The following is a 15,565-nucleotide window of genomic DNA, read 5'->3' as shown; positions in this document are numbered from 1 at the left end:
CCATCTAGGTTAAAGCATTCACCTCTGTCTGCAAATAAGTGGTGCCGTTGAACCTAGACTTGTAGGACTATTGTTAGGGGGATTGATTTACTTATAGTAATTGTAATTGAAGTTGTTTGCCGTATTAGTGCCAGAGTGTTTTTTCATAGATGCGTTGTTATAAATAAATACCTATATATCTTTACACCCCAGCTCTGTTCTGTGTTTGCTTGTTCTACTGTGTAAATTGCCCTATTTTGTATACTCCACATACTGCCTAACTTTTCTTGAGAGAGGTCTGACTGCTCAGCCACAGCTACCAGGTGAATCTGTGTGGTACAGACAGCTACCAAGTGGGTTTACTGCCAACACCTGTAAGCCTAAATCTTTTGCAGTGGTCCCAGAGGGAACTGCACAGGTTTTCCGCTTAACATCTATCTTGAACAGTATCCTTTCTGGGATAGGTAACCCGTGCAATTCTCTAGGACCTGGGGAGCTGTGGTCACATTTCTTTGAACCTGTGATCAAGCATGCAGAGGCATATTCATCGACCATTAGGGGGCTATGTGTGTGGCCAAGGCATTGGCAAGGAGGGTGTTCCCTCCACCAAAGTGTGTGATTAGTACAGTTTGCACCATAGTTCTGAAGTCTTCCAGTGGCAGAAAAGGTTTAATATTCCATACTAACTGATACCAGTGGAGTGGTAGGCCCAGAATCACAAAATAAGTATGAATAATACTCAAGAATGGTACACGTCAAAACTCAGCTTTATTCACAAAATGAATCCAAGCTGGGACAGTATACACTCATTTTTGCTCTCATAGCTCTCACTTTAACAATGATTACAAGCGAGTTTTGTATCACAACTGTGTCATCAATGACGTCCCATTTCATTATCGGTTTAAAGAAGGTTGGTTAAACATTCAAGTGACATATGGAATGTATATGGGTAAACAATTCTATTGGTAACTATCTATCTGATGACTCCACCTTGGCCCAACCTGCTATTGATAATAATTTCAATACATCATTACGGGGACAGTTAATTGGTTGGGGTTGTCCACCATGGGTGGTGTAAACAAGGCCTTTTCATTGGTTGGCATCTAGCTTGCCGACCTTGGACATTTTGACAAGGTGTCAAATATGTGTGAGAGAGACAAGTGGGGGGATCGAACTCTGTTGTTTGCTATAGTTGCAATTAAAGAATACTCTCTTAATCATGCCAAGGCGATGAGGTCATGTCTCTCCTTTGTACTCTGCCATGTGTGATGTCTGGTGTCTGCGTGTGCTCTGAGGGAGTTCTGCAGGTGCATTATCACTATTTGGCTTGTGATGAATAGCCAGTGAATTCATGTCTAGGTCATGTGTTAGGGTAACTTGTTTGAGCGTGTTCTTCATGACCACTAGGGTCTCTGTTTCCCTATTTTATGTAGATTGTCTTGGCATAGTATTCATGTGCACCTGAATATCAAGTGATGTTTTTTCCTATTAATTCTATTAACTTGGAAGGTTACTACTTCATATCCTTGGGCATCAATATCTTAGCTGTTGTGTCCATCCTGCAAGCCTCCTACTCCCTTCTATGATTGACCTTGGTGCGTCTGGCAATTGCTGTTCTAGGCAACTTTCACAGCTTCTCAGATGAATGTGCTTTTGCAAGTTCAGCACTTGTCTGAAGCCCTAATTCTTCTGGCCCTACTATGGGCTATGTGCTAGGAAAGTGACAGCACCTTGGTTCATTCTCTGTCACGTCATGCTTTGCATTTCTTACATGCATTTCTTACATGTGGAAGTTCTTTGGGGCTGTATATATATATATATATATATAGCAGAAGGATGTCAGGAAAAAGATACGGGCAGGCAGATGAACCTCCAACTTTAGCCAAGACTTGCCCAAGCACTCACGACCATTTACTAAGTTTAAAAAATGTTTCTTTTATTTATCAAAAGTAGTGCAAAACATCAAAACATCATAAAAAGCATACATGGCAATACCTGGTCAGATGGCACCACTCACCCCAACGGGTGGAAAAACGCCACGCATTCCGCTCGACTCGCAAGCTTCCTCAGGCTTGTAGTTGTTCCCAACTGGTGTATTCTCGTGTTTCTATTGACTCACAGGCCATGTAATGTGCTCCTCCCAACTGCTACTCGCGCGTCACATGATTCACAGTTCAAATTTTACTAAGAGAGAACTATATGGTTCAGCATGTCGGTAAATCTGCCATTTTGGAGTGTCTATGGTCCAATAGACAGTAAGTATAAATGTATAGAATTCAATTGCTATTAAATTATTTTAAATATAGACTAGTGTGCACAGACAGCAGGAACAGGGGGAATCAAACATTACATGCCTGAGCAAGTATGAAATATACCAACTTGATTACGAGATCTTGCGCCAGTGCGCAATTACAATATTTGTTGCCTCACCGAGCGAGAAACATTCTCCGCGGTGTGGAAAACAATCCGCATGAAGGGGTGAGTGCAGAAAAAACAGATGCAACTGCTGCAACCCGAATTCAACGATGCCCGCCTGCACAATGCATGGAGAGAAGGGAACCCACATCGATATAGCGAGTGTACTCAATAAATTGCGGGTTCGAAGCAGTGCATGTTGGACATGCTAGTCCCCAACTCGCCAGAAAAGTGCAAGTGCATATTTTGGAGAAAAGAGCCATATCGAAAAGAAATGCAAGTGCCTTTCATCCCATATGGAATAATACAGTACTATAGTTGAATAATATCTCAGTGCATTTATAAAGTGCCAGTGCAAGATTTAGTTAGCATAGTTTGGACTATTTGGACAAGTGTCCAGATTCATGCCTAGATCTAAGAGAGTACTGTGACTTAACATAAATTGCGTACAGAGTTCTCTCTCTATGGGAATGTCCAGTACATCTATGTACACTATCTCCCTATCTCCCAACATTGTTCAAACGGCATGTTAAAACTGAGCAGTGTTTCCCTGAGTGATCAATAATTATATACTTAAATTAATGAACATCCCACTTGCCATGTAGAATGACATGTGCAGTTGGTTCATTCATAAAGTGCAAGTGATACATATGTATATAAATTCATAGAAACATGACTAAAAGAAATATCAAGACAGTACATGTTAACCCGGCTTAAAATCTGTCTAAAACAATATCCGTATATTCTATTCACATCAGAAACTAACCTAAAAACACATTGGTATTGGTTTCTTGAATATGAAGTGTACAGATGGAAAAATTGACTCTGATGGTAAATGTTCCACTACAATATGGAACAATCAAAATGGCTGATGTAAATAGCTTATAGCACGTAATTAGTCATATAAAAAGACATATAGCTCAGAGACCACATTTAGACCATTAGGTTTTAAGGTGTAAAACCTACAGATTAGTTTGGCTTCTAGTTGGCGCATCAAGTTCCCTATTGCCCAACCTTTTGTGTTGTGGTATATGTGCTAAACCCACAAAACTCATCTCTGATGTGTTCTTATTGTGTTTTTCGCCAAAATGTAGCGCCAAAGGGTATGTCTGATGTCCATTTTTTATGGCTCTGTAGTGTTGTAAAATACGCAGTTCAAGTGGGCCAATAGTAGATCCTATATAATGTAACCCACAGCTGCATGTCATTGCATGAACCTCAAACTTTGTGAGACACGTTATTTTGTGCTTGTACTTCCATTGTTGCCCATTGGCACTGGTTGGAGAGTTTTTCGAGACATAGTTGCACATTTTGCATTTCCCACATTTTTTTGAATCTACATGTTCATATTTGTTTGGAAACCAGCTCGATGAGGGGACATTGGTTATTACCGTGCTCGGAACCAGTATATTTTTCAAAGTTGGAACTTTGCGAAAAGTCAAACTGGGTCTCTGCTCCAATACTTTACAAAGGTCTCTATCTGTAGTTAATATGTTGATTCCCCCTGTTCCTGCTGTCTGCGCGCACTCGTCTATATTTAAAATAATTTACTAGCAATTGAATTTATACTTACGGTCTATTAGACCATAGACAAGCCAAAATGGCGGATTTACCGACATGCTGAACCATAGAGTTCTCTCTTAGTAAAATTTGAACTGTGAATCATGTGACACGCGAGTAGCAGTTGGGAGGAGCACATTAGATGGCCTGTGAGTCAATATAAACATGAGAATACACCAGTTGGGAACAACTACAAGCCTGAGGAAGCTTACGAGTCGAGCGGAACGCGTGGCGTTTTCCCACCCGTAGGGGTGAGTGGTGCCTTACACCTGGTCTGACCAGGTATTGCCATGTATGCTTTTTACGATGTTTTGCACTACTTTTGATAAATAAAAGAAAACATTTTTAAACTTAGTAAATGGTCGTGAGTGTTTGGGCAAGTCTTGGCTAAAGTTGGAGGTTCATCTGCCTACCCGTATCTTTTTGGTATGTGTTTTTCGTTGTAAAGACTAGAGGAGGTATCTGTACTCCTGCCGTCTATATGGCAGAGTAGAAGCACAGAGCACCCCAGGCAAGGTTCACTCTTGCGGTAGCAATAGACAAGCAACTAAGGCTTAATCTCTCAGGAGATGATGCAGGCTGGTTGTTAAGTACAGTGTAGTCCCCAAGCTGCCACAAATGAATGTCCACACACTATATTAGGTGCTAACGCAATTCTATAAAAAGAAAGTTCAGAGATATATACACAATTAACAACACACTTTGTACTCTGGTAATTCTAATATGGCAGATATGTACAATGTCTATCTAGTGCCACAATTAGCTTTAGATTCCTTCAAAATGCATGAACTGCTGACACTTATAATGGCATACAAATCATGCATCAAGGTGTAACAGCATAGATCATAGGAAGGAAGGCAAGTTAGGTTAAACAATGACAGAATGCTTTGTCCAACTACCAAGGCACAATTCTGAGTGAGGATCCCCCCACCTGGGCAATAAATTGTATTAACAAGCGCAGTCTATATATGTTTAAAAAAGTCTTGCTTCCTGGTCAAAAAGTTCAACGGCCCCAATGTACCTGAGATAGAAAAGTTTCTTCAACGGTTCGCCAATGGATCCCAAGAGGTTAGTCTCCCTTTAAAGCAGGAGCAACAGGGAGTTGATATTCCTCAAAGAAAAGTGGAACACTTGTGTCGAGACAGCAGATTTGACCTTTGCGGTGCTCTTCGACAATCGTTTGTGGAATTCCTGAGAAGATGAGACGTGCGGTCCACCTCGATGCAAGGTGTTCGGTGCCGCAAAGAAGACTCAGTGATGGATGTAGGCCCAGCAGTGGGTGTCGAGTATCGGGAGATGCTTCAGCGGTCATCAGGCGTGTCAGTGCTGCAGCCGCAGAACGTACCTCGGGATAGCTTTGGCACTCGGGACTCAACCATGGGCTGGACTTCGGATCTTCACTTCGTTAGTGTTCTCGGGACATCTTTGTTGGCTTATGGTGGTGGGAAACCCACTGGTGGACTTTCCTCAGTAGCTGGCGACCTTGACTTTCTCCAGCGGGACAAAGCGGTCGATGGTGATGGCAAGGGAGCCCTTCATTCAAATGTTCTTAGGCAAAGGAGGAGCGGTGCGGCTCCGGTCATCGAGCAGCACAGCGTCAATCTTTCCCTGCTTCTGGGTGACACGGCTCGACTGGCTTCGACCGGTCACAGAAATCGTCAGAACCCCAATCAATGGCAATGGACTTTGATGGCCTCGATGTCCTGGCGCTTTACATCAAGATTCTCGGGAAACCCACCGGCAGACTTTCCTTGGTAGTCGGCGACTTTGACTTTCTCCGGCGGGACAAAGTGGTTGACAGTGATGGCAAGGGTGGCCTTCATTCAACGGTTCATAGGCTAAGGTGGAGCGTTGCGGTTACAGTAATTGAGCAGCATGGCATCAAGCTGTCCCTGCTTCTGGGCAACACAACTCGACTGGCTTGAAGCAGTCACTGAAAACGTCAGAACCCTGGCCGATAGCAATGGACTTCAATGGCTGTGATGTCCTGGTGCTTACTTCAAGATTCTCGGCAGACTCTTTCTCCGGTCGACAGCCTTTCGGGACTGGCTTCCAGGGTACCTCGATGAAGTTCAGCTTTTGCTCGATGGTCCTTCGTAGCTCGCGAAGAAGTCTCCTAGCCTGGTCCTCACTCGGATCAGTCCTACACAGATTTGACATATTTTAGATTTCATTGAAGGAAAGCAGAAGGAATTCTTCTTCTTTCAGCTGGTCTTCAAGGATAAGCAGCTTCAAGTTTCAACTGCAGCTTCTGAAGAAATTGGTGAGAGCTCCCCAGATATACACATCTGGACCTCATTCACTCTACCTGGGCCATGCTCAATCAGTCAATCACACAGAAGGACATTCATGCAGGCAGGCAGCCAGTCAGGCTCACAGGCATTCAGGCTATTCACTTTCACTCAGCCACTCATAACAAGGAATGCGGATTGGGAAAAGGTCCCAGCCTTTCAGCACACCACACTGCATTCATGTCAGTTTCAGGCAGGCTGTCTCATTCATTGTGTCACACACACAGAAACCAGACACCCATAACATATAATGCATAATGGGTACATACTCTATTCACACAGGTCCCACCACAAGGGTGTACCCACAACATACAGTCACTGGGAAGGCTCCAGCCAGTCTGGCCTGGTCTTCCCCCACATTACCATATATGGTTCTTCCACCCAACTGCCAGTCAGGGGAAGGGAAAGAGTCAGGGCTTCCCAGGACTTTGGGAAAACAAGGTAACAGGCAATAGAAAGAAGGAGGCCCCAGAGGCCATCGTGTCTCCTATCAGATTCCTATGGCAGGGCCTGGGTATGCCAAAATGGAGGATACTCAGAGTAACTGGCAAATTCAGCATGGAGCTGCTACCAGCCCATACCCTGCTCTGTGGGCAACAAACAGATGCCCAAAAACATACACTAGGAGTACACGGTTGTAACCCCACCCATGGGTGCCATATGGGTATCCCAAGGGTCTCTGTTCACCATGACCAAAAAGAGGAAGAGCTGCACTGACAGGTTTCCAACTGGATTCCTGTGCAGAAAATAACACAGAGCAAACACGATAAGGGAGTACAGGACAAGGACATGTAGGCCCTGTCCCTCCAATCCATTTCCAACATCACATTTGTGTCTGCATGCAAATATATATTTTTGTTCATGTTTGTCATGCATGTGTGTATTTTTCATGTCTGTGGGCGAATATTCTTCATGTCTGTGCATTGAAACCAGTCAAATATAACAGAGAGATGAACACTTGTTTCTGATATCTCTCTGTACCCTGCTGTAGCAGGTTAGAATCCTGGCAGGGCCAACTCATCCTGTGAGGTCGATAAATTGAGTACCAGACTCTCAGTGCAATAAGGTTTCTATTAGCTTGTAACATTTCTCTCCTGGACAATATTAGCATGGGGCTCATTTGAGTAGGGGCAGTAGGTGTTAGCTGAATATTCGTCCGGCCCCATTACACTCCCCCCTCTGGTCTAGTCCTGGACCACACCCATTTTTCAGCCAGTTCCGTTATAATTATCTTGGGTATCCATATTTTGCTCACCCCCCTCAAGCTGCCTCCTTTCGCTACGTACTCTTCAGGACCACAGGTAATGAAACAGCAATCCATAGCAGCTTCACAATTCACCCAATGTTCAGTGTAATTGTGGGGTCAATTGAGCATACAAACAAGGTCCCAGGATGCTTAATGAGATGGTCTAGAGGGTATGTTTTGTGCAATTAATCTGTTTGTGTACCCTCATGTACTTGAGAGTCCGCATTTATTAGTATAGTAATTTCAAGTGCCTTTTGCTCATTTTTATGCACTGGTTTGGATTAGTACGAGTATGACCAATCAGATTGTGAATGTGTTTGCCAACCAGGTGGGTATCCATGAAAACAGATATTAAGACCAGTCATTGTTTTAAATTTCTTCCATCTTTGACACCAACTAAGTGTGCAGTTCTTGTAAGTCTGTGATAGCCTCTGTAAGGGTCCCATTCTCATAATCGTTTGATGGTGCGTATGAGCAGCAGGATGACACGATTTTTGCACAAACACCTCGCTCCATGGCTGTTATCAGAATGAACACATACCTATTTTGAAGGGTCATTAGACTCACTGCCCTCAATTATTCTTTGATGGCATTGACCCCTTTTATGGTTGCGTTTATTTTATGCAGCAACTCCCATCTGGTTATCTGTAACCACTTGTTGCTTACCCCTTTTTGTAAACGAGGGCAAACTAGGAAGTACACACTATTGCTGCTTTGCTGAACAGTTTACGTTTGTCTAGTATGTCATCATAGGCCTCTATTATTCTTGCTGAAAAATATGTTTCCCTTTTGCTGTGTTTTAGTGTTATAGACCTTTTATTGTGGACATTCTTGCTCATTAGGGGGAAATCTCTAATCTGTCCCTCACTTCGAGGTACCACCAAAGAAGATGTGCATATTAGTACTTTAGAGCAGAGGCCACCCCAAATCGGGGGAAGCTGCATGTAGGCCGTTGAACCACAAGCCCAGTAGTGGTCTATTAACATTGCTGTGCCTACTTTCATGTGTGGTACATCAAAAACGTGCCCACACCCTGTGTTTGTTCCAACCTTCACTGTGCCATTATTTTGGATGCCCAGTTTGTTTTTCATTGGTATTATCGGTACTGGTCCCCCCTCAGCTTCTATCCAGGTGAGCAATTTTGTATATTCAGGCCACTGTTTAAGGTGCTGTTTATTCATGTTCTGAACAACCTCTTAAAGCTGTCCTAGGGATACTTCAACCCATCTTTTGGCAGTAAGTACACTTCCTTTTATCTGTAACTGGCCTCTATTCGAGCAACCAGGTATGTTTTTTCCCTTGTCCATTGCTGCACTACTGCATTTTATGGCCTTCTATCCGAATCCCTCCCCTATTCAGGTCCAGTGGTATATATCTAATTACCTTGTGTTGTGTTTTAGCACTGATCATCAGGTCTGTTTGCTTTATAAAAGTATTCTCCTTAATAGAATCTGCTTTTGTCACCCACTCCATGGAAGCAGTTTAACCCTGTAATTGTCCTTGTGTCATACACAGTGCGAGATGTGTCAGGCAATGTGCTGTATTTGCGGGTACTTCTGTTGCTATGAAAACTGGAGAGGCACTCAAGGCATTTCGGATAAAGGAACACATAAAGCAGTTCTCATCAGACTTCTCTCTCCCCACTTCACTCATCTGTTTGTACACTTCATTACAATCTTTTAATTAGTGTACTTAACTCGGGGAACTTTTCACGTGTTATTTCATTTTTCATTGTTGCAGTAGTTATGCTCATATTTACTGGTCTAGCTATAATATTGGTTACCAGTTCCCTCACTCTGATAAAAATAATAAAATAACGACAATAAAATGTAAAATTGTACTTTAATCATAATAGCTAGCGTGTCTGCCTTTTTGCAGATATCTGGGTGTATACTTTCTCCTGTGTGCTAAGAGAGGATATATAATCTCATTTAGTAAATGCATTGTTCTACCAGAGGAAATGTCTCTTCTTTTTCTTAAAGCGATAATAAGTGTTTTCAAGATAAAGCTAGTTAAGCATGCTAGAAAACTGTTTTCTAGAACAGTATATGTTTTCAGATTAATCGATAGAACTGTTAAGCAAATGTTTCAAGCTCCTAGAAAAGGATAAGTATTCAAGAAAAAAAGAAAGGAGCAGAAAAAAAAATTGCTATGTGGAATATGTGATGCTCTTCTTGGAATGAAAAAACCCACGCACTGTGTTGCAAACATGTCTTTGAAGAATGTTAAGAGAAAATGTGTTCTTGTGTTAAAAACTCAGTTCTGTGTCTTTTATTCTTGATGTTGCTCCAGCTTCTGATTGGCTATGGTCAACGCCCGCGTTTGTGGTCTTAATACTTCTTCACCTTCGATCTCTTCATCGTTGGATACAAGGGGTGTGTTTTGTTACTTCTTGACGTCACTTGGGTGGAGGCCAATGTACAATACCTCTACTTGAAAATATTGCAGTTTTCCTTTGTCTTTGTATCCTGTCTCGACCAGTACTGCATTCATTTCACTGAGTCTTTCCTGCACTTCCTGTGCTGCACTGCAAACCAATAGGTCACCCACGTACTGTATGACCGGGCAGTCAGTCTGGACTTTTCCCACGTCCATTTGCAGCATCATGTTGAAAACACTGGGGGACTCACAGTACCTCTGTGGAAGGCGACTGTGCTGTAATCAGATTCTGCGGATATGTGGATGCGGTCAAATTTTGTGAACCTTTATGTAGAGGGATGGAGAAGAAAGCATTGTTTCAAAATAATCACTGTGAATTATATGTTACATATATTGTTGTTGAATTTGGCGCTAATGGACATTCTGCTACAGCAAGGTTATTTAAAGGTTGTAGATCCTGTATAAATCTCCAAGAACCTCCTTGTGCCTTTCTTACAGGATACACCGCTGTGTTACATGCTGATTCTGAGGGTACTAATATACCATGTTGCTCCAAGGTAGCAATGGTTTAATAAATATCTTCATCTGCTTCCTTGCAAAGAGGGTATTATTTTACTCATGTTAGAATGGCATCCTTTTTTAATTGTATCCTCACTCCACTTATTCCTTTTAATTAACCAATATAGTATGGATCACTGATCCGATTGAATCGAGCTAGGTTCAACACACAAACTGCCCGGTCATTACTGCAATATCTACTCTGTGTAATATCAATCTGTCTGCCCTAACTAGTGCTGCTTCTAGTTCAATTGTAATTATTTGCCCTTCCACCACATCTTTGGGTATCTCTGGCATGAACAAAAATTCTGCAGGTAATTCCAACAGTTTTTCTTGTATTCATGGAAGACATGCCATGGAAACCTGTAGTTCATACCAAAATACCTTTGAGTTTAGTGGCACCCCTCTCTATATTTTCTGACCATAGAATGCACTATTAAAATCACTAAGATTTGCATAATTAATGCCTGGTGTGGAACAAATAATCCCCTCTTCAGTGAAAGAAATTGTCATGTTTAGTTTACTCATCAGGTCTATCCCCAATATATTAACTGGTGTCAAGAATATAACAATGGCATAACCATCTTTTGTTCCCCTATGGTAATGGGTAAGTTGTCTTTGAAAGGAACTGTTGTCATAACCCCAGGAATCCTTGTGCATCCATCAATATTCCTGACGTTGGACATTTTCCCTCTCTAACACAGGATCTCATTGTTCCAGTGTTAAATAAGAAAGACAAAGTCATGTCCCCTATGGTCACCCTGACCCTTGGTTCCTCTTGTGGGTCTGTGGTAATTGATAAGCTTGGGCAGATCAACTCTCCCCGTGGGCTGGCCTATTGTGGATACATGTTCAGCCCTGTCCCAGTGAAAGGATTTCCTCCCACTACTGTCACCTACCCCTTACTCTAGGTGCTGATGGAGCCTGTGACAATATGTTCGCATCACATTGAACTATTGTATTCTATGGTATTGAGCGATGGTAATTTATAAATCAAATGATTAGTATCTGTCTGTGGCCATGGTATATATTGTGCAAGTCCTTTACCTTTCTTTAGTAGCAGAAAGTGTGTCAGCCCGTTCTGTGCAAGGCTGTAGCTGCACCCGTCCTTCCTCTGGGCACATCCGTCATGCTAACTTTCTTTTGTCCTGGTAAATCTCTTTGCTTGTTTGCATATGGAGTCTTTCTCTCTGACTCCCTCAGCATCATCTATGGGCACAATGGGTATTTATTGGGCTCTGCTTTCTCTAAGTCCCCAGACACATGTCTGTAGATGGTGCACGTGTAGCTTCCATTTCCCTGCTCTCTTCGTCATATACCTCATCTGTCGATATTTCCCTTCTTCCTCATCCTCACTGTCTTCAAAGTCTAGTCTCCTAAGAGGATCTATCCTGTATGATCCACTTATCACCTCTTCCATCACGTCCCTACCTTCCTCGTTCTGGTCCCTTCTCCAAATTTCTATTGCACCAATGCCATACCTTCTTTTCCTGTCTAGACTGTAACTTATTCTTCGCATAACACCTTCTTCCCCTTTATCTGACATTGTATGCCTGCTCATAATGTCATCATCTTCCTAGTGATCTCACTCTAAGATTCTCTTTCTTTCCTGTTCTTCATCTCACTGTTTCTCTCTTCATTTCTCTTCCTGTCTTTTCCTTGCCCTTTCTTTCTCTTCCTGTTTCTTTTCTCTTTTTCTGTCTTCCTCCTGTCTGTTCTCCACCTCCTGTCCATCTTCACCTTCCCTCACCTTTTTGTTACATTTCTCAGCTCTCTCTCCATCAAGTTTCAGTATTATTTGTCCTTCTATCCATTTATCAGGTACAATTCCTGTCTCATTGTTTCCACCCTCCATGCTCTTAGCTCTCTGACACTCTTCATCCTTCTCTGTTAGTTTTGCTTTCACCCTGTTCCACATGTCATATTCTTCCAATAATAGTGTTGGCATTGCACACTCGTCATTTTGCCTCTCACACTGTTTTAATCAATATATGCCGGGGACACCTATATGGGGTTAGAATACCTGGCAGAGGACTTCGACAGTCGAGAGCGGATCACTTATTTGGGGAGGAGGAGGAGCTCTGGGCTCTTTGCCAGTGCCATTGTGCTGGTTCAGCATCCATTCTTTGTTCCTTTGCTCCTCCCCTTCTGCTTCAAACATTTTCCACAGTTTGAATATACTCAATCTGTTCTGCAATTGTTTTCCCATATGTGTGACATGTAAATATGTGCACATGTGTGCAGCACCATTTTCAAGTCAGTGCTGTCATGAGGCCATGGCATAAACATCATGCCAGCCAGGGGCGTTGCTAGGGGGGGGGTAATGGGGCTATAGCCCCTGATCTTTTGGTTGTAGCCCCGGATAGAATATCAGGAGCTACAGCCAAAAGACTTGCTAGCCCCCAGTCCCACAGTTCCGACATCAGCGTAGCCCCGGGTCCTTTCCAGACCTAGCAACTCCCCTGAAGCCAGCTGTGTTTTGGACACACTCAATGTAGTACTTTTATGAGTTTGGTCTTATATTGGGGCAGTGACTTACACAAATGAACACAGGGAGTATATGCCATGTTAACAATCTGATACAATGTTCCAAGAATCAATTAACTCAGCTTCATCCCCCGTTCACTTTTTTCACCTTTTTTTTTTAATCCCTCCTCACAATGGTCCCCCAATAATATGACACCTGCGTCTCTCTCTCTGAGACCAAATCTTTAATAACACACAATCCTCCTGAGCAACACCAAAACCCGCTGCTCATACACCAGACCTCCCTTTCTAGATCAACATCACCAATTCCATTCTATCAATGCAAAAACAGATTTACTTTTTTACACTCCCCCACAACACAAAGCTGGCACCAGAAAACGTTACTGCACTCAAAATACAGCACATTTCTGATATATCCGGGTGATCCGTCTCTTTATATCAGATCCATACCACGCAGTCTTCCTCAACCCTATGCCAATCGCATAGTTATTTATCATAATTCAATAATACACACAAAAAAAACACTCACCAGTTTTGCGTGCTCTGTTCATACTCACATTCACAGATCCTCTGAAAGCCCTCATTGTCGAGCCTCCTGTGTCTGCATGCCCCCCTCCATGCCCAGTGGGGCCCCCTGTGGGGACCGGACAGTGCTTTCCGCCAACGTGGGTACCTGATGACCTCTTCTTCTTAATTGGGTGTTATCTCTGCTCACCACAGACCAACCTAGCTGTCCAAGGGGCACTCGGTAGTCCGAAAGCTGCTAGAGAACCATCCTCTGGTATTAAGTGTAGAGATATGCGCATAATCACGCAATTAGTCAGAATAATACTCAAAAATAGAGGACTCAGGTGTAAATAAATTAATAAATAAGTAAAAACCCAACTTTATTCACAGAACAAATCCAAGCTGGGTCAGCATGCGAGCACCTTTGTTCTCATAGCTCTCACTTTTACAATGATTACAAGCAAGTTTTATATCACAACTGCGTCACCATCGATATCATATTTCATTATCAGTTTACAAAACCTATGGGGTATTTGGGTTAGTTAAATATTCAAGCAACATATAGAACGTATATGGGTTAGTAACTCCATTGGTTAGTATCCATCTGATGACTCTGCCTTGTGCCATCCTACTATTGATAATAATTTGAATACATCATTACGGGGACAGTTAATTGGTTGGGTTGTCCATCACGGGTTGTGTAGTGAAGAGGCTGTTCATTGGATGGCATCTAGCTTACCAACCTTGGACAAGGCGTCAAGATATGTGTGAGACACAAGTCGGGGGATCGGATACCTTTGTCTGTCATAGTTGCAATTAAAGAATACTTTCCTAATCATCCCGAGTTGATGCAGCCTTGTCTCGCCTTTGGACTCAGCCTTGTGTGCTGTCTGGTGTTTGCATGTGCTCTGAGGGAGTTCTGCAGGTGCCTTATCAGTATTTGGCTTGCAATGAATAGGCAATGTCTTCATGTCTGAATCATGTGTTAGGGTATTGTGTTTGAGAGTGGATTCCATTCCATTTATTAAGATTCTCAGCTAATTCTAACATGCATGTTGTGTTCTTCGTGACCACTAGGGACCTTCTTTCTCTATCGTCTATACAGTGTCTTGGCATAGTAGTATTGTGCTCCTGGACACAAGGGCTGGCTGTTTCTATTAATTCAATTAACTTGGAATATTACTACTTCATCTCAGAGAGTTATTATCTCGTCTCTGCATACATCCTGAATGCCTGCTACTCCCTTCTGCATTTTACCTTGGCACGTGTGGTGATTGCTGTTCTAGGCAACTTTCACAGCTTCTCAGATAAATGTGTTTTTTGTAAGTTCAACACTTGTCTGCAGCTTCTGGGCCTACTATGGCCTCTATGCTATTGAAATAGCTGCACCTTGGTTAATTCTCTGTCACGTTGTGATTTGCATTTCTTACATGTGGAAGTTCTTCGGGGGCTATATATATATATGTGCGTGCATATGTTTTTCCTGCCTGTGTGCAAATATATTCTTCAAGTCTGTCATGCATATGTATATTTTTCATGTCTCGTGGCCAATATTCTTCATATCTCTGCATTCTTTCAGTTCTTCATGTACTTGTGTTGAATACATGTACTTTGTGTGTATTGTGTGTAGCCACCTGGTGACTCTCTATCTATGCATATAGTACTAACTACCTATCACTCTACTTTTCACACAATCTATTCTATTCTGTACTATAACTCTGTGGTCTAGTCTCTCACCCCAGACTCTCTGTGTGGGAGGGTTGTCTCAGTTTGTAACATTTCTCACTTGGACGATATTGGCGAGGGGCAAAGACAGGAAATGTTACTTGCATACTCATCTGAGTGGGGACAGTAGGTGTTACCTGAGTATTCGCCTGCCCCAATACACTACTAGGTGGTCTTATTTTATTATTTTTTTGGTGATGTGTTTCCCAGGAACTCAGGTTCTGGATGGGTGGTCACTGTTGATAGTGAACCTGAGTGATTTGGTGGTTGGGGCTATCTAAGAAGAGAATCCAAAAAGGTTCATGTCATTTAGCCACCCTCCAGTTTAGCCGGATGCCTAGTATGGCATATTATGTTTTTGTAAGCATCAACGAGAGCTTGGATGGAAGCAAGGTACTAGGAGATGTTCACAATGTCT

This window comes from Ambystoma mexicanum, chromosome 2p (genome assembly GCF_040938575.1).
Source record: "Ambystoma mexicanum isolate Mex_15411 chromosome 2p, UKY_AmexF1_1, whole genome shotgun sequence".
NCBI classification, from domain to species: Eukaryota; Metazoa; Chordata; class Amphibia; order Caudata; family Ambystomatidae; genus Ambystoma; species Ambystoma mexicanum.
This window is presented reverse-complemented; position numbering follows the sequence as displayed.